This window comes from Coturnix japonica, chromosome Z, assembly GCF_001577835.2.
Source record: "Coturnix japonica isolate 7356 chromosome Z, Coturnix japonica 2.1, whole genome shotgun sequence".
In the NCBI taxonomy this organism is placed as follows: domain Eukaryota; kingdom Metazoa; phylum Chordata; class Aves; order Galliformes; family Phasianidae; genus Coturnix; species Coturnix japonica.
In genome coordinates, this window is record NC_029547.1 from 2,236,555 (window position 1) to 2,259,998 (window position 23,444).

General features: G+C 38.6%; 1 protein-coding gene across 2 annotated transcripts in view; it reads right to left on the reverse strand.

Moving 5' to 3' along the window:
• Positions 1–18,253, reverse strand: part of LOC107305714 (urea transporter 2-like) — a 276,645-nt gene extending 258,392 nt beyond the window's left edge. For both annotated transcript variants that reach the window (XM_015848225.2, XM_015848224.2), the window contains exons 1-2: positions 18,202–18,253; positions 13,657–13,772 (exon numbers count right to left, since the gene is read on the reverse strand). The gene's annotated coding sequence lies outside the window, so the exon portion shown is untranslated. The remainder of the gene's footprint in view (positions 1–13,656; positions 13,773–18,201) is intronic.
• Positions 18,254–23,444: the final 5,191 nt, after the last annotated feature.

The window sequence follows — 23,444 nt, forward strand, 5'->3', positions numbered from 1 at the left end:
CCTCCTCTCCTCTCCTCTCCCCTTCTCCTCTCCTCTCCTCGCGCCTCTCCTCTCCTCTCCTCTCCTCTCTCTTCCTCTCCTCTCCTCTCCTTCCTCTCCTCTCCTCTCCTCTCCTCTCCTCTCGCTCTCCTTCCTCTCCTCTCCTCTCCTTCCTCCTTTCCTCTCCTCTCCTCTCCTTCCTCCTCTCCTCTCCTCTTCCTCTCTCTCTCTCCATCGCCTCTGCCTCCCCTCCTTTCTTCCTCGCCTTCCACCTCCTCACCTTGCTCGCTTTCCTCCCTGCGCTTTCTTCGTTTCCGTTTCTTTCCTTTTTCTTCTTTCCTTTCTTTTCCTGTGGTGTTCTTTTTTTCCTTTCTTTCTTTCTTGATTTCTTTTGTTTTATTTTGTTTTCATTTCTTTCATTCTGTTCTTTCTTTCTTCTTCTTTGTTTCTTTCTTTCCTTCCTTCTTTTCAATCTCATTTCCTTTTCTTCCTTCCTTCCTTTCCTTTCCTTTCTCCCTCCTCTCCTGCCTTCCTTCCTATCCTTCCCTTCTTCCTTTCCTTTCCTTCCTTCCTTCCTTCCTTTCCTTTCCTTCCTTCCTTCCTTCCTTCCTTCCTTCCTTTCCTTCCTTCCTTCGCTTCCTGTCCTTCGCCTTTTCCCCTTCCTTCCCTTCCTTCTTCCTTCCTTCCTTCCCTTCTTTCTTTCTTTCTTTCTGTTTTCTTTCGTTTCTTTCTTTCTTTCTTTCTTTCTTTCTTTCTTTCATTTCTTTCTTTCTTCTGTTCTTCTTTTCTTTCTGGCTTTTCTTTGTTTCTTTCTTTATTGTCTCTCTTTCTTTCTCTCTTTCTTTCTCTCTTTCTTTCTCTCTTTCTTTCTCTCTTTCTTTCTCTCTTTCTTTCTCTCTTTCTTTCTCTCTTTCTTCTCTTTCTTCTCTTTCTTTTCTTTCTTTTCTTTCTTTCTTTTTTTTTTCCTCCCCACAAGAATTTTCAGAACTACAGAGCCTCAGGCCAAAAGAAATAGTTGTACAGGCAAGTTTACTACACAGAATCTGAGAGAACAAGAGGCATGCTGAGGTGCTTGCTAGGGGCTATCTCACCCTCCCACATTCACATGCCTCCCACAACGCTCCATGTGGCTTACATGGAAATGAACACATGAACTCCTGCATGAACTTTCAAATTGGCGCTGCTTGTTCCTCTCACCTTGGCCATTTCAGACTTGTTCTTCCTGCACAGGGATGACTTTGTACTCTCTAAATTAAAATTTCATTATTAATAAATGAGGTGGAAAGATGAAAATCCTTTTCAGTAACCAGTTATCAGAATCCAATTGGGCCCAGAGAAATAGTTAGCACTATTCCAGTGCTGGGATTATACTTTTCATCTAACTGGGATTAGCAATGTCCTTTTTCAATAATTTACCAATATTCGTAGGAATGAGGGGCTCACCACTCTTTGCTGTTCCCAAAGAGCATTTTTCTCTCTGACAGAAGCAGCATTCCCAATAAGAGTAGCTTTAGTCAGACAGCACTGTTTGGATCCTTACTGTGAACCTGTCAGAAAATGCAGTTTGTACCACCAGGTAACAGATCATCACCTTCAGTTGTTGTATTCTAATCTGGGATAGAGTCAGTGCTTTATTTCTGTTTGTATTAATGGAAGTCAATGTAAATATATAGAAGATTATCTTTCCTACATTTTAGGGCCAAAAGTGTTCCCTGTTCTTCTCTATTCTGACCTCCTGTGTAAAACAAGCCTGGAAATTTGGCATTGTGAGAGCTGAATGATAAAATTAAATCACAGAGGATGAATTACTGCTGTCAGATTTCATGTTAAAAATGGCTTTTCAAAGGCACAGGAAGGAAGAGAATGCTTAAATTAAATATTCTCAATCCAAACAGGCTGCTAGATAGAAGACATCTACTTTGGCACTATTATTATTATTTACTGTGTTTTACAGCACTGCCCCCAGTTTTGCCTTTGTAATAAAACACAGATTCTTGTTCCCTCTTCCATCCTGACTTTGAGAGATTGCAAACAAAGGTAATGACCATGCCAAGCTTTGCACCCATGGTGAATCTTACATGCTGCAAGCAGTTCCCTTGAAATGCTTGCAGCACAGGTGTGGATAATGCTGTACCCCTGTGCCTGTGCCTATACAAGCAGGATGGTACAGACAATGAGTTTAGGAATTTGCTCTGGGCTGTGTATGCTATTTTAAAAGTCACAGAATTCAAAAATTATTTTATATTTATTTATTTATTTATTTATCTATTTATTTATTTATTTTCCTGGAAGTTGAACAAAAGAGAACTTCTGGGTAGCAGACGTTAATGCCAGCAATTACCTATGTGGAGCAGGATGCTGGTTACCTGCTGCATGAGCCTAAGTGTCAGATGTTGCTTCACCTTTCCCCACCCAGTATCCCACAGGGAAAGGATACGAGCACTAGAGACACAGAGAAATCCTGGCACAAAGACATTTCTTGCCCCACATCATCAGCTAGCAGCAGAACAAAAGGGAAAAGGCATTTTTTCCACCTGCAAAGGTCACAGTATTTTCATGGTTGTCTGTCCTGCATGAGCGAACTAATGTGTGAATATACCATTTTCCCTTTTGTACTGTGTTTAGCTTACCTGCACAGAAGGTTTTTCAAATGCACTAAATGGGTATTAACTTGCAGTTCCTTACAGCTCTCTAGATTGCAGAGCAATTACATACATACCTACTGCTTTCAGAAATTCAGACACAGACTCTAAGGACTAAATCAATGGAAGGTGCAGAAATATGTCCTACCACAACTAATTATCCAATGAAAACTCTCAGTTCAGCAATATATCTGAAAACAGAGTGCTTGGAAAACCAAGCTAGCATTTCAATCTATTTATACTATAAACTCTCTCTACAGCCAATGTTGCTAAGAGGTTCTTATAGTATACAGCTTGAATTTTTGGTCTTTAATTACTCCTTTAATCTTTGGTGGGCTTGTACCTGAAAACAAGTTACACTCTTGCCTTTTAAAGGATAAACAGCTTCCAGGAATGCATCAGATTGCTGCAGGGGGAAAAGACTGCATTTATTGAAAACCATTCTATTTCAGCCAAAATTCTAACTGATCTGGTTTTACTTAATGGAAGTTGTAATTAATACAGGTAATTAACACATGCCCATGCCAAAAGGTCTTCCTTTCTTCCTTCCTTCCTTCCTTCCTTCCTTCCTTCCTTCCTTCCTTCCTTCCTTCCTTCCTTCCTTCCTTAACCTTGCCTTTCCTTCACTTCCTTCCTTCTTCCTCCTTCCTCCCTCCCTCCTCCCTCCCCTCCCTCCCTCTCCCTCGCCTCCCATCACCTATCCTCTCCCTCCCTTCCTTCCCTCCCGTATCCTCCCTCGCCTTGCCTTCCCTCCCTTCTTCCCTCCCTCTTTTCCCTCCCTCCCTCCCTCCCTATCCCTCCCTCCCTTCCCTCCCTCCCTTCCTCCCCGTCCCTTTCTCTTCCCTCCCTCCCTTCCTTCCCTCCCTTCCTATCCCTCCCCTCCTTCCTCTCCTTCCCTTCGCCTCCTTCCTCACCTCCCTCCTTCCCCCCTTCTCCTGCTCCCTTCCTGCCGCCTTCCTCCCCTTTCTCCCCTGCCGCTTCCGCTCTTGTATTATCTATATCTCTCTCTCTCTCCCTTCTCTTCTATCCTCCTTTCAACCATTCAGATGTTTTCTCATCTTTATGCACACATACAATTGATGCTTTGTAACTGTGGATTTTTCTTAATTCTCAGACCATGTTCTTAGATACAACTGAAGCTCGATAAGGTTTTCACGGATACCTGGATTGGTGTCACTTCACCCCATTTTGACAAGCATGTACCCACTATGAAGTTTTTGTGCAACACTGGAAAGTTACAGTACATTATGGAAGTATATGGACCACATTTTTTCCCCAAGTTAAATTTGATTAAGAACTTAAATGGTGTATAGTCACATGAAACATACTGAATTTCATCAAAGGGAAAGGAAAGTAAGTAATAAGAGGTTCTTACTGAGATGTGACATATTAAAAAAGGTAGGAAGAAAGGACTAAGGAGAATATGACATTTTTTCAAAGCTGTGGACTATAATGAAAGGACTTTGTACTATGACTATGACTCAACACTGTCACAAAACAAGCAAAGAAGAAGAAAAAGAAGAGGAAGGTGTCTGAGGAAATAAAAGCAGATATAAAAGGCAAGGAAGGACACGTTACAAAAGTGTATATTAATAATTTAAAGTTTAACACATTTGCTTAACAATAACCATGAGAACTAGAAGACCAGACCCATTAAACAGTGATTTTGTTGTGGCATTCCTTGGGCTACATAAGAGGCCTGGAAATGCATGGCAAATTGTCTGTTCAACTATACCAAATAATAAAGCGCATTAAGTTCATCTCATACAGCTGCTTGTGTTGCCTATGATCATCTTATTTGAAATGCTGGGAATGACTGAGCTCACTAATGATTTGTATATTTGCTCAAACAGATTTGTAAATCCAAGGAGAAATTTCTCTGCAGAGCGATCTGAATTGTTATCAGCACTTTGTGTAGCTATTTTTATTCTCTCAAATTGTGCAAGAGCTAGTATTGATTTCTGAAAATTGATTTATTCATAAACATTCACTAAGCAGCTTTGACAGTTTCTGGACAAGGAAGCATTTATGAATGGTGCCTACTCACCCTGAACCATACATTATGTATGACTACTTTAGTCATATAGTACTGCTCCTGTTTCTAGACTGGTCACCTATAATGGAACTATGGACATATTCTGAATGACATATGTTCAGATAAGCTTCTTTGGAGGTGTAGAAGGGATCTGAAAACAGGTACAGAAGCAGCCATGGTCCCTCCTATATTCATGAATAACCTTATGAGACCTCAGTGGAGAAGTAAATCAACATATTCATTTTTACCTAACCCTGTTTGTTATTCCTAGAGCACAAACCTTACCCAGAGGGAGAGAAGAATTTACATGAAAGAGTCATTAGATAAAATACATAAACAGTCTTTAAAACACAGATGAGAGAAGAGATCTAACTTGCCTCCAAAGCACTGCATTTTAAATCTGTTCAGGTTCATGTGAGCTTGAGACTAGGCTTATTGAAGGCCAAAGTGCTTCAGTGATTAGGGCTTCCATCTTTACTTATAATGGATGAAGAGTTTTTCCTCCTTTACCTACATTTTAAACACTAGCTACAGTATTGAAGATTTCAGGTGTGAGACATCATTACTGTACTTTAGAACACCTGCAGGAACAGAAAATTAGATTCAGAGAGGGAAAGTTTATGTGTTTTATGTCATATATACTTTTTTTTGTTATTGTTAAGAGAAGTAATTGATGAAATTTAATCTTAGCCATTATTAGCTGTCAGCTCAGATAATATTTTCTGAATTGAAATTTTGGCTCTGTTCTGAAGGAAGGTACAAATCAGTGTGATTGAGCAGGTCCTATCAAAACAAAAAGTGATATAGTCAGGAATATAGTCAGTGCTCACCAGACTGCAAATCATGCCTCTAATCAGATGCCTATGAGAAACACAGTAACAGATCTGCAAAAATCAAGGTCCTGCCAAGGGGAAGCTAATGAGTTCCATAACATGCAGTGATCCGCAGTTTTGCTTCTGTAGCTTTTGCTTCTCTCATCAGAGGAAACTGGGGGTTAAATGCTAAATTTCTTATCAAATAATGAAATATTAAACAAACACTCATTGCAGCACTGTTGGGACAAAACTTCCCAAGGGTTGTGATGATAAGATTATGGTAAGGATATCCAGAAAAGAAATATGCTAAACTAACGAGATTAAAAAGGGTGAGATCATCCATTGATAAATTTATCCCATGACCAAGAACAATGTAATGGGATTTATGATGAGGATTTTTGATAATAATAAGATGTGGATTGATGCCTGAGAGAAAGTTCACTGGTCACAACAATTGCAGTGCGTCTCATGTGTAAAGACAACATAATAATGCTTAATTGGCAAAATGGCTTGTAAAGAGAAGCCTTTGCTATCACTTGATGGGAAAGCTCTACAGAATTTAACAGACAACTGTAATCTTCTTTCTATTAATATTTGACTTTCTGACAAGTCAAACTAATGGAAACACTTTGTCCATGGCAAAGGTTTCGATGTAGCTGAAAAACCCTTCCAAATAATTGTATATGCTATAGGACGGAAAAAGTAGGATATTTAGAAAGAAGCATGTCTAGGTTATATGCACTCTTTGGCCACAGGGATGATCTTTTCTGTGGGATTTTTGTCCAACACATCATAGGCTTTTTCCTCTCACCCTCTGAGATTAGTTTAGAAACTGTAATGCTCAGATTCCATGAATTTCACCTTGACTGGTCATTCCTGGGTATTCTTTGAAGAACAACTGAAGTCTGTTCATTATAAAGAAATCTATCATGGTCCACCCTGGTCACCTCCTGTTTCCTTGTTGTTATTCAACACTAATTAATTTCACCAATATTGCAAGATTAATTTTGGATAATACTACTCCAGCTTAGAAATATCCCTTTTTTCTAAAAAAAAAAAAAAAAAAAAAGAAAAAAAAAAGAAAAAGAAAAAAAAAAGACAGAGGGAGTCAACTACATTTATTCAGGTGATGATAAAGACTGTTCTGCCATATGACTTCACATTCTTTCACCTATGTGCCAGAGAGGCCAGATCAATGTGATTATTATTGCTAGCTAAACTGTATCAGTTCTAGCAGAAAATAGAAATACTTCATACTTCTGACTGCAAAGTCTCTTTTGAATCTCTATGTGACATGAGGAAATCTCAAAGAAGCTCCTTATTTGATGACAGTCACTCTTTCATTCTGAAAAGTAATAAAAAAAGAAAAAGTGTAAGATTTTATTAACATCATAATTCTTAAAGTATTAACCAGCTAAACTGTGGAAGGCCCTGTAATGTATTTCTCCCTTATTATACAAGGGGAGTTTCAGACACCAAAAGATGACACTGTGAGCACTGTGAAATCATTGGTAATTCTTCTGCAGAATATTGTGTTCATCAGGTGATCATCCAGGTAAAAGTGCTCTCCAAAAGCAGGAAGAGAGACATCTAAAAAGACACATTCATAATGGAATTTGTTGATTGAAAAGATACCATTACAAGCAGTCAGAGAGTGCTAAAGAAAAGTGTGGTTAACGCATGCTTTGAAGTTTTCCATATAACTACTCTTCCATAAAGAGAGGCAATGCATGCACTCAGTTGAACCCTAATGACTTGTCTTGAACAACCTGCATTCAGAGAGCTCACAGGGACCATGTTTGACTGTTTTCAAGATTATATTTATGTTTATATTCCTAGCATGTACTCCACATCTTTTTTTTTATTGGCTTTCCCTGATTTAGACCAGTTCTTGAAATAATTAACATTTTTACAACTAAGAAGTCCTGTGTAATGTATAGTTGCTTGTTTTCAACTGAATTGCAGCTGAACCATATCTAAAATAATCTTAATAATAATCTTAAAGTATTTGCCAACTCTATCATCTATTAACTTTTTACGGTAGGCAAACATTTCATGTTTTACTGACATACTCTGAAAACACGTACAGAGGGACTAACTACGCATGAGGGCAAGGGAGTTATCCTTAATTTGTAATTTCCTCTCATTGTAAACTATACCTTCTCTGCATCTTTATGGCCTCCTTCCATCTTGAAATGTTACTGTGTTACTTTTCTGTTTAACTTATGCACCTTAAATGTTGTAAAAACTACTGTAAAAGTCAATAAAAATGCAATAACATTGTGTCAATCAAAAGCAATGGAGAAATCGCTATTGAGCAAACAATTTGAAAGCTATAGCTAAAATGCAATTGCACCATGTTGCAATTGATTAAAGATATGAATCAGCAAATTAAAAGTTTTCTCCAGTTTTACTTATTACCAGCTGCTTAATTTATAGAGCTGTTACAGTGATCCTATCTAAAATCCTGTAAAGAGGCTAACAGTACAAACAATAATACAGACTTGTGCTGCACCCATTAATATGGATTATCTGTGATTGTCCTAGATGCATAATCGTTCAGAAAAGTTGCCACAATACAAGTCCAATTCTGTTCTGTTGATGCGACTACTCAGGTAGGAAAATCTTTTATTTAGAATAAAAGAATAGTCATACTAGGTCAGACCACAGGTCCCTCCAGCTCTGTATCCTGTATCAAAAAGTAGCTGGCAGCAAATACCCAGGGGAGACTATAATAACAGAAGAATTGTACAGTCATCCTTCTCCAGTATGATCTCAGTGATGTGGCTCAGAGACCTCTTGACCCAGCACTGCACATCTCTGTTTTTAAGAGCCTCTTTTGGATTTTTCTCCTTTTCACATGCCTAATCACTTCTGGAACCCACTGTAGAGCAAGGATAAACGAGGCTGAGACGGCTTTCAAGCAACTGACTGTGTAGCTGAGCTGATTTCAGTCTTTATTGTAACCTCATGTTGAAAGACAAAATTCATGGGACTAGTGGCATGGATCAAAAGCAAAGAGTAGAGAAGAAGGGATCATCTTGGGATGGGGATATGGGACATAGGAGATCTGATAAATGCAAGGGCAGCATGGGTTGTTTCACTTCCCCATTCAACAAGGCTGACTTAGCTTCTTCAAGTATCTGACTGTCTTTCTGGTAATTACAACAATTCGAGTCTCATCTGGCTTTATACACAGTAGTTAAATAAGCAATCAAAAGCTATGTCATCGTAAATAAAAGCCTTATTGAGCTCAGGCAATGAAATCCGATCAATAGAGGACACTCATCCCCAGTGAAAGCAACAGCTAATGCTCTGCGGTTCCTGGTGGATACTCTGTCATTGTATCTTAAAACCACAAGGAATTCCCTGTGTCATCAACAATGACCACTTTACTGCTGTTGAATTAGGAAATGAGCGGGGCCAAAGGTACATTTGAATTCCACAGCCTCGTTGATGTAATCCCTCTTCTAATGTAGGAGATCACCTGGCTGTCTCTTGGACTTGGAGAGAGGCAAAGAAAGAAAAATAAGATCTTCACTGAGCTTTAGCTTACGCCCAATATCATAGAATGGTGTCTCCTGCTCTTTTCACTAAAGCAAGGAAAATTAAGGGTGATTACCGGCAAAATATAAAGGAATGTGCTGATCCACATTTATGCCTATTCCTCTGGTTGCTTCAGTCAGAAATCCAAACACAAAACAGAACTGTAAGTTTTCATGAAGTATCAAGCTTTCCAGTGTTTGATACACTCAATATTTCCTTTACTTAAAGATGAAAATTCCCTACTTCAAAATAACTCCATTGATTTTTCTGAGACAAGATTTAAAAAAATGAATGGCTCCAGCTTGAAGTGAATCATTTCATTTTTGCCTGAAAAAGCTGATTTGTTCAACCTGGAAAACCATATAGCATTGATACTTTAAATATCTTCCTGTGTCATGGGCTATTATGGATGAATCAGGAGCTTTAACAAAATGAAAATTACCTTAGTGAATTTTGCGGCTCTACTACCTATCCTACATTACATAGCACCTTCAATAGCATCAGATCTTTAGTTCAGTTGAAGAAGTGAACAGATTTCACTACAACAGAACAACTCCTTATGCAAATATGAAAAGAGAATAGAAGAGCAATTTGAAATAATTCATTTCTCTCTTGCTTAATGAATTATTGATCTGTACTTTCCTTTTGAATGATAGTGTTCTGATGTGATAAACATTGATTTGAATCTTTATACAAATATTGTATACCATCAGCAGGTTATGGCAACAGAATAATACATAATGAAATAGACCTGAAGGAATGGAATAATACAAAAAAAACCATTATGAGATGCCATGAGTGTGTACTTGTTGGGGGTTGCGTATGTAAAATAGCAAATGGAAATGAAAGTAATACATCCAGGGGGTATGATAATGATGCAGAATTATAGAAAGTTTACATTTGGGTTAACGCTGAACAGGGAACCTTTAAAATGAAAAATAATTACTTTCTGCTACTAGTAATTCTTCTATCTTGACATTTCTTGCAGCCACAAGAGCAGAGCTGTCATAGGCTTAGAGAGCTCTCCTACACTCTGCTCATGTACAGAAGCTTTAACTTCATGCACAGCTATTCATGCCAATGGGAACTACACAGTCAAAAGACAAAAGAAAAGTGCTGAGAGCAGTAAACACATAGATAATCCTGTCCACCAAACAACTCTGAATTTCCTTTATGCACCATTTATTTCAGACAAAAAAGCTGCTGAGAGATTTATGTCAAAGTGATTTCCACAGCTCAGCTGCTCAAGGCTGGGGAGATGATTGAAGCACTGAGCTACACTTTCCTGGCAACCTGTCTCTACCCCTCTCATGTCATTCCTGAGGATGGGAGACCTCATATGCTCTTCCTCAGACAAATTCATTTCTGGGATCACCTAGCTGTATTTTGGCAGGCTGGACAAGAGGAAAAGGCCTGTGTTTACAGAGTCGATGAAAAGAAAGTTTCTTTTTCTCTTCCCTTGTACAACAGTAGTACCACAATACTGGTTGTCCTTCCTTTGGGCTATGTGCAGTGAGCAGACTAGGAAAATCTCCATCATCCTTTTCCCAAGCACACTTAGAAGCATGGAGCACTCCTATGATATTAATATGGGAGATAATCATGTTCACGGTGACAAAATTTCCAGGTCTTTCTCAGCACAAAAGAAGTCATACATATCCAGCTCTAAAATACTCAGTTTTCACACAAAACCCTCAAGGAGCATGGCTGCTCTGTGACAGCAAGCACTTGCAATCTTGTACATTCACAACTAGTCACCTATAACCAGAATTCACCTACACTGAGAAAATAAAAAATAAATGTTGTGCAACTAGGTCCAAGCACACATGTTCAGATCAGCAGGCGCAAAGCAGGGTCAATGAGAGGTGGAAGCTGTGCTCCCTCTCTCTAGCCTCACCACTAGCATGCCCAACCTCATCCAGGGGGAGCTGCTATTTGTCTTGGTGTAGGTCAACAGTAGAATATGACCCCTTAGATCAGAAACAAGCCAGCATTCATGTGTGCATCTCCACATAGGAAACACTGGACTGCTTAGTGTAAAACCCTGACTCAATAAAGTACCTGCAGATAGAACCTAACATAATGCTAACCATGTTAGGCAAGGTGTAAATACAAGAATTAAAAAGCAAATTTGTATAGCTACCCATGCCACTGTAATTTTCGTTCCAAACACATGCTTTTGTGATTGACCGCACTCTTTTCAAGTGTCTCTCCAGACTCAATGGTTGCTCACAAGTAGTTTTAAATGAGATTCCCCTGACAATTTTTCACAAGGTGGTTTCACATGAGTGGTGGGTTAACTTAGAGCTGAAATCTCAGCATACTCTAATCTCACCAGCATTAAGTACCATATTTCTATTATTCCCACAATTCCCAGGCAATATTTCTCATATTAATTTAGAAAACAAGTAAGTATATATATATATATATATTATCATTATCATTATCATTAAAAAAACACACAAAAAGCACAAAGAAATTGTCGATTTAAAACCAATTAGCAAGTTCACTGAGACTAAAGAAGGTATAATTCAAGTACACAGCTCTACATGGTCAAGGGTAGATCAACAACTTGTGGTCCTACATATGTAGTGGGAGAGTGAAACCTGATGTCTTAGTTTACAAATAGCTGGGAAAAATAGATCTCAAGAGCTGCGCACTCATAATCATTATGGCATTTGCATTATGACAATTTAAAATTGGTATTCTAGGTTACGGACAGTGCTGTAAAGCTGGCTTTCTACACTGTGCATTGCAGGCTCATTTAAAATGTGCTCTTCCACGACATGATGAGAACACAAATTATAATTAGGAAAGTAACCCAAGCAGAAAATTAGTCTGGAAGATTAGTCTGAGTGTGTTCCTGGAGACAAAGCGATCCTCTGTCTTAACTTAACTGTCTTGGTATAGAAAGAGATTGATACAGAAGATAAAGACAAGGACACATTAGGCTTTCTGAAAGAAAAAGGCTTTGCATGAATGTACACAGGTAAAATCCCTAGTGTTCAAGTTGTGCACACAGAAAAACAGCACCTAATGCCACTGCTGCAGTTATTCACATCATAGGATGCTACAGCTGCCACATGCAGCAGACTTACCTGTTTTTGTTTGTTTTTAATATCCAGGATATTCTGCAAAGGTAAGAATTCATATTTACAAGCAGAAATAAAGGGCTGCCAAATGCCATACTGTACCCAGAGCCTACCTGTGCAAACAAATAATACCCAACACTTTTTACCAGCGAGAGGCTACCTACAAAGGTTGGGATCTAAGACAAAATATGGTTTAAAGCATCATTCTGAAATGAGGTCTGAATAAAGAAGCAGAAAGTGTCAACAAGTGCTTGTTTCCACTGGATAATAAAAGCAAATTATGTTGAGGAACATAAAAGCAAGCTAGAAAAATCAGAGAATGTTACTGCTTAAGGCTTTCTCTTTGGGAAAAGTTTTGAGGGATTTAAGAGGAAAGCCAAATAGAAAAAAGAAACAACAACAACAACAAAACAAAACCCAAAAAAGCACTTGGTAAGTCTATACCTTCTAGAGAGACTGGATCAATCCACTGGTCAGAAAACTATACTTCCATTTGAGGTGTCTCATCTTGTAGAGAAGACGCTTGGATGCTCTTCTTCAATGGGAAGGATCATAGTTTTCAGTTAAATCTTGTTTGCTAAATCTAGTTCGCTAACAGCTAGGATTACTGAGGTATCTGGTGACACATAGGTTGCTCTGAAAGTAATGCCACCTATTTATTTTCATGGAAATTACAACAAATACAAAGAGCACAACAAAACTAATTGATAAATTAAACTCTCAGCTATATAACAGTATTTTTCAACATAATCATCAACATGAGCTGTGCATTTTTGTCAGCCATCAAAGAACAGCCTGTGTGTCTTGCTTGTAAAAATCTGTGTCGGTGAAGGTATCATCACTGTCAGCACTGCTGAAACACACCACCCATTGCATCTCTGTGCTCACATCCACTCTTTGGTCTCCATAAATGCTAAGCAAATGTCAATGAGTGTCGATGAGTGCCATTTTTTATGCATGAAGGAATTCAGTTCCACACCTTTCCATCATATGCAATTCCATGTCAGACCACGAGACCATTGTCTCAAACTTCCCCTCTACTGTCATCTGCCACATGACAACATAGTGGAATGGGAAACTGATGGAACATTCAGTATCTACTGCCATACCACCAACACCTCCTTGGTACAACCATGATGTTGCCTTTTCCCTGACTAAGGGCTGTTCTTCAGAAGCTTTCTTGATTTCATGTCCTGTTTACTGCAGCTCCTTTTTTAGATTAGAGAATCACTCTGTGTGTGCAGTTTCTACTCTAGTTACGTTCATCATTCCTCATCAATTTCTTTCTATCAGAACTAAACAAAACAGGAGGGACAGAGGTTGTAAATGAGAACAGAAAGAGTTGCCCTCCTGTTTTTATGGGATAAATGTTACTTTATTTGAGCAATGTACATCAAAGACATCAAAACACATTTAAATCTAGACACAGTCTCAGCCCCAAATCCATCATACTGATTCTTCAAGAAACCAAATTATCCATAGCAGCCGGACAACATGGCTACACCATATTCATCTAGGTGGTACATGTACTTCTATTGCCTACTCACAGATTTCTCGAAGCATCTTGTCTCAATGACCAAATGATGTGGAGATTCAGGCAGAGGCTGCTGACAGCAGTAGGAAATCCAGCACAGGAAAATGCTCCAGGATATGCTGCTTGTACCTAGGTGAAAAGAGCAGGTGCATTGTGTCTGCTTGTTTGTTCCATATCAAGGTTGAATAATGTTATGACTATCTATTTCTCATTCACTTATATAAAAAGTTAAAATGTACTACTTTCAACGTGCCCAGGAGTTTGGGAAAAGGGAATTATAATTTCACTACAGTGTGTGGTCTGAGGCACGGTGAGTACATGGCTACCATGTGTATTCAAATCCATAATTGGCCAGAACTTTCTCCAGAAGCAGCGTTTCATGTAGACCTTAATACCGCACTTCTGTGCATGTAAAGGTGATTTTAAAACTTGTTTGGAGTAAGTAAATGTTAATTTCTGGGGCACAAAAACTCCTGATGTGGGCTGTTGAACAACCCAAAAGCTCCTAAGCAAAAAACTTAAAGTGTTACCTTTTAAATTGAAAAGTACATGAACACCTTTGTGGCCAAAGCTCCTCTTTTAAACCATAACAGTGGGACATGTGTTGCTAATTTGCAAGATGCATTTTGCAAATTTTAGGCATACCATTTTATTTTATTTTGTGTTTTTTAATTTGTATTCAAAATGCCAAAAACATTTATGGAGGGAAAGCACTTCCTGCAAAGAAAGAAACTGGGGAAAGGAATGTGAATTAATTTTTTTTCAGCATATCAGAACCTCTGCATGGGTTTTATTTTTTATTAAGGATAAAAAATTTATAATTATCAATAAAGTCAGCAATGATGATGTAGAAGGATTGGGTAAATGGAAATTTCAGTTTTGATTATTGATTTCTTTCCTATACATTTTCAGAGAAATACCTTCTGGAACACAGCTACGTATGATAAGTTAATTTAATCTTAAAAATCTGCTTTGGTGACATTTACAGGATATTTAACACTTTCCAAAACTGTGACAGTATTTATATTCTTGGATGCAGTTTTAGGAGCCTAGTTTCAAGTTTAAAAATACTGACTCATAGACTGCTCATAATGTATGAGAAACATCCTTTAGAACATGTCTAAGATGACAAGAATAAAGGTGTTAGGCTAAAAACCTGGTTGAAGAAACAAAAGCCCACCAGGAAGGCTGTTAAACTGCTTGCGTAAAACTGCACAGGGTATGCTGCAATCTCGTTATGTAAGGACTGAAACTGAAGGACATCTTGGGCTGTATGAACACTTACTGAGATGGAATTGCAGCTCTATGGTGGACAACTGGCAGGGTGGATAGAGAACACCCACGCTCAGATGCAGCATGCAGCCAACAGGTGGAGAAAGCTGTTTATCTGCATTTTGTTATCTAACTAGGCAAACTTCTAAAAAGCTCTGTTCTTCTGTTTGGCGGAGTTCTCTGAATCTAAGAGGCAGGATTGATACATCCTGTAAATACTGTTTTCTGCTTTGGCCATTTAAGAATGCTTGTTTCTTGTTGTACAGACCTGAGTTCTGGTGATAAAAATAAAGTAAAATCTCTCTCTATTTTTGACAAAAACAACTTGAACAACAGCAAGAACAAAGAAACTCCAAACAACAAAAAAATCACTTATGTTAATAATTGCAGTGATTGAAAAGAAAAGTTATAACAAGCCTTAGAGTTTTGCTAGCACAGGACTAGGCAGACCCATAGTTGTTGTTCTTTGAAATAATATCCCATGATGTGAGTTCGTTTTCAGGATCTTAGAAGTTACTGGGCAATCTAGTGTTTTTCTGAAGGCTTGAAAGCCATGCTATGATCTTTTTGGTGAATTTTGCAATACTTGGTAGGACTGAAGAAATTAGAAAAGCTCTGCTTTCCTGGGGCATTTCAGCAGATCCTCCTTTACACCCTCCTACAGATTCCAAAAAAAAAATAATAATGGTGTGGTGTATCCAGACTGGCCAAATGAAAGCAAAAGCCAAAGAGTGTCTTTAAGCCTCAGGCTTTCAAGCTCAGAGAGGAAAGGATGAAAGCTCCAGTCGCACATGTGCGCCCACGCTGTCAGAGCGTGTGGTCCCAAGCTTATGTACAATGCCCAGATGAGAAATCTTCCCTAGGATTTCAAACTCACAGACTGCTCTCTTGTTCTTCTTCCCTTGCTGCCTGTCTACTGCATTTTTGATTGATGACACCACTATACCTTCAGCTAAAGACACTGTTCAGCTAATATGCAGGAGCATGTTGAAGAGACAAGAGCCACAATTATTCTCCTTTTGTTAGTATTTCTTATAAAATGTCTGGACATAGAGATACACCACTGCAGTCTTCTTAAGTTCACTCTGTGCCACATCAGTGCTCTTCAGCATCCCCAAAGCATCAAAAAGGACTAATTGCAGAAAAAAACCCCTCATATTTATTTCAGTCTTCAGTAGCATGCAGAATCACAGAGTCATAGGGGTTTGAAAGGGCCTCTGGCTTTTTTTTGTCATGTTAATACAAAACTTCCTACATCCCAGTTTGTGACCACTGTCCCTTGTCCTGTCACTGGGTACCATTAAAAAAAGCCTAGCCCCATCCACTCAACTCCCATCCTATAGATATTTATAAGCACTGATAAGATCCCCTCTGAGCTTTCTCTTCTTCAGGCTGAAGTGTCCCAGATATTTCAGCCTAGCCTTACATGGGAGATGTTCTAGGCTCTTAATCATCATTCTGGTCATCTTCTGGACTCTTTGTAGGATTCCTATCTTTCTTGAACTCCTAAGCCCAGAATTGGACAATATACTCCAGAAATGGCCTCAGTCAGGCAGAGTGGAGGGGTAGTTTCACCTTCCTTAACCCTCTGCCACGCTCTTTTTACTGCACCCCAGGATGTCACCAGCCTTCTTGATCACAAGGGCACACTGCTGGATTTTGGTCAACTGTTGCCCACAAGAACATCCAGATCCTTCTTTGCAGAGCTCTTTTCCAGAAGGCCATCTCCTAACTTGTACTGATTCATGTGGCTGCTTCATTCCAGTTGTAGGACCCAGCTCTTGCCTGTGTTAAACCTCACAGGTTTCCACTCTACCTAGATCCTGTCCATTTCTCAGTGAATGGCAGCAATGGCTTCTGGTGTGTCAGCTACTCCTCCCAGCTACTCCCAGCTACTCCTCCTATCAACTTCATACTTGCTGAGGTTGTATTCTACCCCTTCATCCAGATCAATGACAGTGAACCAGATGAGATACAGTACTGACCCCTAGGGACCACCACCAGTTAGAGTCCTCCAATACAACTCTGTGCTACTGATCACAACTCTCTGAGCTCTCCCAGTCATACAGTTCTCAATACATCTCATTCTTTCAGCCTCTTAGGAGAGGTGCTCCATCCTTTGGATGAAACTCTTTTATTTTGGTGGTCACCATTGTAAATAAGCGACTGCAGCAGATAACTATCTGAACACCAAAGCAACACAAGTCAAGCTCCAAAATCTGCCTCTGCTGGAGGATGGAGGAAGTAGGGGAAGCTGCAGTCCCATTCAACAGCGGATCACCATAGTTCAATGCAAACTGATTTGAAGGGACTTTCTAGTCTCTTTAGTTTCCTGCATCTTTTATTTTAGCTTGGGATTGGTGTGTTGTGCAAGATCCAGGCTACTAAAACTTCCTTACTGAAATGTTAAAGGAGAAAAGGAATGAAAAGAAAAAACAGAAAATGGTTTTATTGCTGTTTGGTACAACTCTGCTTTCCAGCACCTTCCAAGTCTACTGGTGTCCCTTTAAGAAGGCTCTTATCTTTGTTTATAGAAGCTAGCAGCATTAAAAATACAGTAATTAACATGTTCATAATGTAAATGCTAATCATTTAACATGTCAAGCATTTTCATCCCCTAATGAATCAATATGAATTATTAAAACAGACTCTTTAAGACCTTTAAAATCAACCCTCTAAGCATGCACTAAACAACCACACCGTTGGCATATGGGAGCACCAAGTTATAAATTCATGTGTTAGACTGTCTGACACACTTGTTCTCTTTGATGAGCAAAAGCAAAGACAGAAACCTCCCCTCAAAATCTTATATTCAAAATTACACAATCTGTATGCATAAGTGAAATGAGTTTGTGAAAGGTTTTATAATTTATAGTATAGAAAGCCCTAAGGAGTGAAAAAAGGGTGAAAAAAAACCAACAACCAGATATATTCAGGTTAAGAAATAATATTTTCTATAGCAGAACTTTGTGACAGTCCAAAGAGATCCTGAAACAATAAATATGTAAAGATAAGGAAAAAAAAACAAACAAAACAACACACAAAACAAATTCAAAGGGTGAAAGTTACATTTCCCAGTTTATAATAAAATGCTTTCAACTTTGTTATTGATCATGAAGAGTGCTGTATATGCATTTGGAAATTAAATAATATATATATAATATAAATTAACAGTAACACTAAAAATGAAGGTTTTCCCCATCTTTATGGCAGAAAGGATAAGAAAAATGTTTCTATTTTCAAATGTCTGCAGATTAGAGGTGAAATTATTAGGCATGCATCCTACCTTGTATCCTGCTGAAGTACTCTTGTACTTCAAGAGACATGAAGCAACTTTTGTGTATATATATATATGTCTGCATCAGATGGCTGTTTCTTGATTGACCCATTGAAATGAGATAACAGAACTTTTTTTTTTATTGTTACAGATACAAAAGAAATGAAGTTTTGCAATCTGATGCAAACCATCACAAAAACTGTGGGTTTCAAATACTTTCATATCAGATTGCACAATACTGGTGCTAACGTTTTGTTCTACTTGAGCAATCAGATAACATCCTGGACGTTAGTAACCGAGGAGTAGTTCTTTCTATGTGAAAATCTTTTAAGCCCAATAAAATAACTGTTAGGTGTTCTTCACTAAGCTACGGTACTTCACTGCACCTATACCAACATTTTCAGCTGGAGTGCAGAAGCAGAGACCCCTGAAGCATACACAGCAATGCTAACTTACAACAGCTAGGAATGTAGCCCTTGCTTTCTATATCTTGATCTACTTGATCTCAGGTACAAGTTGAAGTTCTACCTGGTTGATACTAAATCCTTTCTTTATTGTGAGAAAGGAGGAAACTCATTTCAGAGAAGTTAAAATTTTACAAGATTTGTGTACTCAGAAATAACGTATGAGGGATTGTATTCTGATGGGAGATAAGAGCTTCTTTCCTAGCATGAAAAGTGATCTTAACCTCACATCACCCTTCACCTGGAAAAAGTTCAGCACAAAGCCTCAGATGCTTGCAGATTAGCACAAATTATAGCAAACAGATAAACGAAAGATGGAGAACTTCAGCTCTGGGTGAATTAAGTCAGTTGCTGTAAGGGATGTTTTCATGTCTGTGGGAAGAAGGTTTTTAATTTACTTTATATTTAGTGGGCATGCCTTGCTGTCAGTCTCTCATGATTTCAAAGCAAAATTTCTTTTCACAAGTGGACCTGAAATATGCATGAAAGATGTGAGCATGGTTTACTGCTTTCTAAATCGTCTAGTGATAGTCCTCCAAACCACTTTTGGTGGGTTATTACACCATCCTGACCACATTTGTTTTTTTTTTCTTCTGAAAACTCAGAAGAGTTGTTACACCTGAATGTCCATCTGAGTTTTCTAAACTGTTTGGAAATAATTCATGGTTCACTGGGTTGATGTGGGTGCTTGGAGCTCCAATAGCTGCCATTGAAAATAAGCACAGTCTTCAAAAACTGGAAGGTGGGAGAGCTGAAACAAAAATCTTGGTAGTTTCCCTAGTTAAACTCTCTTTATCTGAACATAATGAAACTTTTCCTTCTTTCTTTTTATTTAGTTGACTTTTATCTTTTTGTACCTGAAACAACTGCTCCTGAATTCAGACGTCCAGAGACAGAATCATGGCCTAAATAGAAATTGAATCACAATTTGCTTTTTGTATTGCAATTTCTCAACACAATGAGCATACCATTGAAATCCTAGACTAAAATCTTAAAGAAGTAGCTTGGGAAAATTGGTAAACCAATCATTATAAGGATGACTAGGGGCAAATGTGAATCTCCCTGACTGTGAGCAATGCAAAGAGGTATGAAGAACTGGACTAGGATTATCTGCAGTGACAGTGACAGGATCAGATGAGTCTGAACTCATGAAGGGAAAGGAAGAGAAAGGACAAAGAAGGTAGATGGTGCTGTTGGAGGGGATGCTCTTTGGAGGTGAAGGCTGAGATATCCACTGTGTGAATATAACCAAATAGTACGACTTTCAAACCACTCTGAAACTGTAGTTATGCAATGGAAGTAGTAGCCCTGTGTGAGAGGAAGAATGTAGAAATATCTCAATATGGCTGAACCACAGATGTTGGAAACAGGATTTTCTATAATACATTACAGATCCTCACAAAGTATGAGTCTCTACAGACTGTCAGCATAAAACTGATCAATGGATAATGTGAGTCTCCATATGATTCAGTGGGTTCATTTGCTGTGGTTAAGACTTCCGGTGCCGAGGGTTGCCTAGGCTTAAGCATCCCATAAACTTAAATCATGCTATTGTTGTCTTCTACTAGATGATTTGCTACAATTTGATTTTTGCATGCATATAAATAGACATGGCAGTATCAGAATGTGGTAAAAAGATTATCACCTAAAAAGTTTAAATTAACAACATAAAAAGTGGTAAAGATAGAAAGCAAGCAGATACAAGAGATTTCTAGTAGGTTATTTGATTGTGGATAACTTCAAACTGGTTTTCTTAATATAAGGAATTATTCTTTAGTGAAAGAAATACTGAGCAACAGAATATATTGCTAATTTAATGTTCATATTACTTTCTCTTAGATTTGTCTTTAAAAATTATGCCTTTCTATTCTAAAACAATGGTAATTTGCTCATTACCATATGAGGAAATCTGTGATAAAGTACAGCCCCTGAGAATTCATGGATATAGTTCAAGCAAACGTATTGTCAGGGCAAGGTAAGAATATACAAGCCAGCCTGATATTTTCCTAGTTTAGATTCTGTACTATGCAAAGAAGGAACCAGGAAAAACCTCTAGAATATGTCTTATATCTTGCTGTCAGCTTTGAGTACCTACTGACTTTGAAGAGGCATGGCCAGTAGTTTGTCATTTCTGTGGGAAAGGTATGGTGAGTGACATATCTATTAGGGCTACAGACACGGTGAAGTATACAGTATCTACTGTGACAAACTATCTGCTGAGAGGAAAAATCATAGGCCTGTCATGCATATCTCATCCTCTAATTACACAAATATACAGAGACACTGTAAAAGAAAGGACTTCTCTAACAGAGAATGCTTTCAGAAGGAGCAGGCTTTCACAGGTCCATCCTTTTTAGAGTATGACAGCATTGTGCATATCCTAAAGATTAATTCACACAATAGACTGATATTGTTAGGGTTGGAATATTAGAAAGAGCAATAGGGAAAGAAAATGATGACATATTGCATCTTGTTTTGAAGACCAGGAAAGAAAACAACTAAGGCTAGAATCCTTCAAAACTGACCATGGACCTGAAGTCACAATTATCCCATTGGGGAATCTCAGGAGTTGGCAAATTTGACTTTCAGTATGCTTACTTCTGGGGTTATATCTATCCTGACCCTATCTATCCTGAAAGTAGAAAGGAGACCTGTCAACCTCTGAAATAAACCTGACTTTATTCCCCATTGGCCAACATCAGATATAGCTGACATCGTAAGACAGAAACAGAAATCTTGAATTCAAGATGAGAGGCTGTTCTGGATTCCTCTTTTCCAGTGAACAAAAAAAAAACCCTGAACCTCTCATATATGCAAAAGAGATATTCATCATGTATTTCACATAAGCTAAAGATCCAGGTCATTAACTTCTGAGGGAAAAAAACAAAGCAAAAACATAGCAAGAATTATGTATTGCAGTAGGTATTGCAGCAGAAATCTCTAAGAGATTTTCACTGCATTCACTTGAATCCCTATGAGCTCTACCAGCAAGTGATGCACAAGACAAGATGCATTTCTGGGACTGATGCTGTCCATGCCGTAGAAGAAAAAAAGTATGGACAAGATCTTTCTACCATCTGTCCTAACTGATGGAAGGGAAGAAGCTTGTGCTATATTTGAAAAATGCTGAAAGTTGCTGCTATAGATCTTGGGACAGACAGTCTGTTAGACTGGTGGCTGCATTCACACACTATGAAAAATGAGATGAAGAGAAATAATCTGTAGGAGTATAAAGAGAAATAATCATTTCTGCCTGAGCCCATGCCTGGATAGGATTTCTTCTTAGACCTCTTCCAGACATTAGGAATTTTAGACCTATGTCTATGTGAAGACTCAAATGCTTTCTGGGATCCCAAATCTTTTTTTTTTTTCCTTTTTTTTTTTTTTTTTGCCCATCAGTGCAGCACCTTTTATCTAAATTGTTATCAGCAAGTGTCCAGCGTTCAGCTTCTGCAGGAGGATAAGGCTGTAGTTCTCACATAGCTCCTCTTGTACATGACCTAACAAGGCTAAAATCAGTCAAGGATGATGATCCATGGCATGATGTGAGATACTCTATAGAGAGCCAAAAGTCTTCCTGGTGAGAACAGGTTTGGGGGCAGATTTTCAGTGACTGTGGTAGATTCACAGTCCTTTAAGACTTCTGCACACATGGTCTGAATTCTCTGAACTTGTGGGCTGTCATGACCGCAATCTTGCTCAAACAACCAAAGCCAGGTCTGCGGCTGCAGCAGGAGCCATTGTGTTATATCAACTAGAGAAAGCCATGGGTCACACTGAGACTTGAGTTGGGCTCATACCTCCATTCAGTGCAGCCAGGCAGTGCTAGGGACAAGAAACAAAACACAGACGTGTTTATTTCACATCCATTTGTCTTGGCTGAATGTGAGAGACCTTGGGGACAAGGTTACTGGCAGTAAAGGAAAGCACAGATTTTTCATCTCTGCAGTCCATGGGTAGGGAGAGGCAGCTCCAAAGTGGAAGAAATGTAAGGCGCTGACACTCCTAGGCTTCCTGTGAGATGAATTCCTGTACTCTGTTAAAAAAAATATAATAATAAAAAAAACCCAAAAGAATAAAAGAAAGAAAAAGAACAATGTAGGATCAGCAGACAGGGCTGGAAACATTGAATACCTCCTTTTGCCTCCCAGCAACTAAGTCCTACAGGAAGGGATCATCTCCAAATCACTGCCCCTGCAAGAGAAGTGTTCCATACATCTCTGCCTGACTTTCTTCCTGAGGAAGTACTGCCATTTGAAGCAGTTTGCGTTAAACAATTTGTTCTGCTCTTACTGCAATAAGGTTTTATCTACATCACTATTTCTCATGCATGATTTCCAGCTGCCTTGTGTCTCAATTCAACAAGCCTGAGACAAACTTCACAGAGAGAAAGTAGTCTAAACATGTGGACATAACGTCGGTGGATCTCTGGCTTTTAGCAGCTTTGCAGTGGCTCTCCTCACTCTGCAATTTCACTCCCAGCACCAAAATCTGTCACTGAAATATGAGCTTTAATGACATGGTGCCTACCATCGCAATAGGAAAAAAACCTGCTTTTCCAGGAGCCACATGTGAGTGTATATTCCTGTGCTTCTCAGTGATTTTACAACTGAAAATAGCATGCAAGTGTATTATCAATATATTGAGTGTATAACATTGCCACCTACCAAAAAAAAAAACAAAAAAACAACCCCAAAAAAACCAACAAAAACATTCAACAGAATGCAAAATAAATGTATTTATTTTCCATGTGAAGCCTCAATATTGTCCCTTTATGAGACATTGATA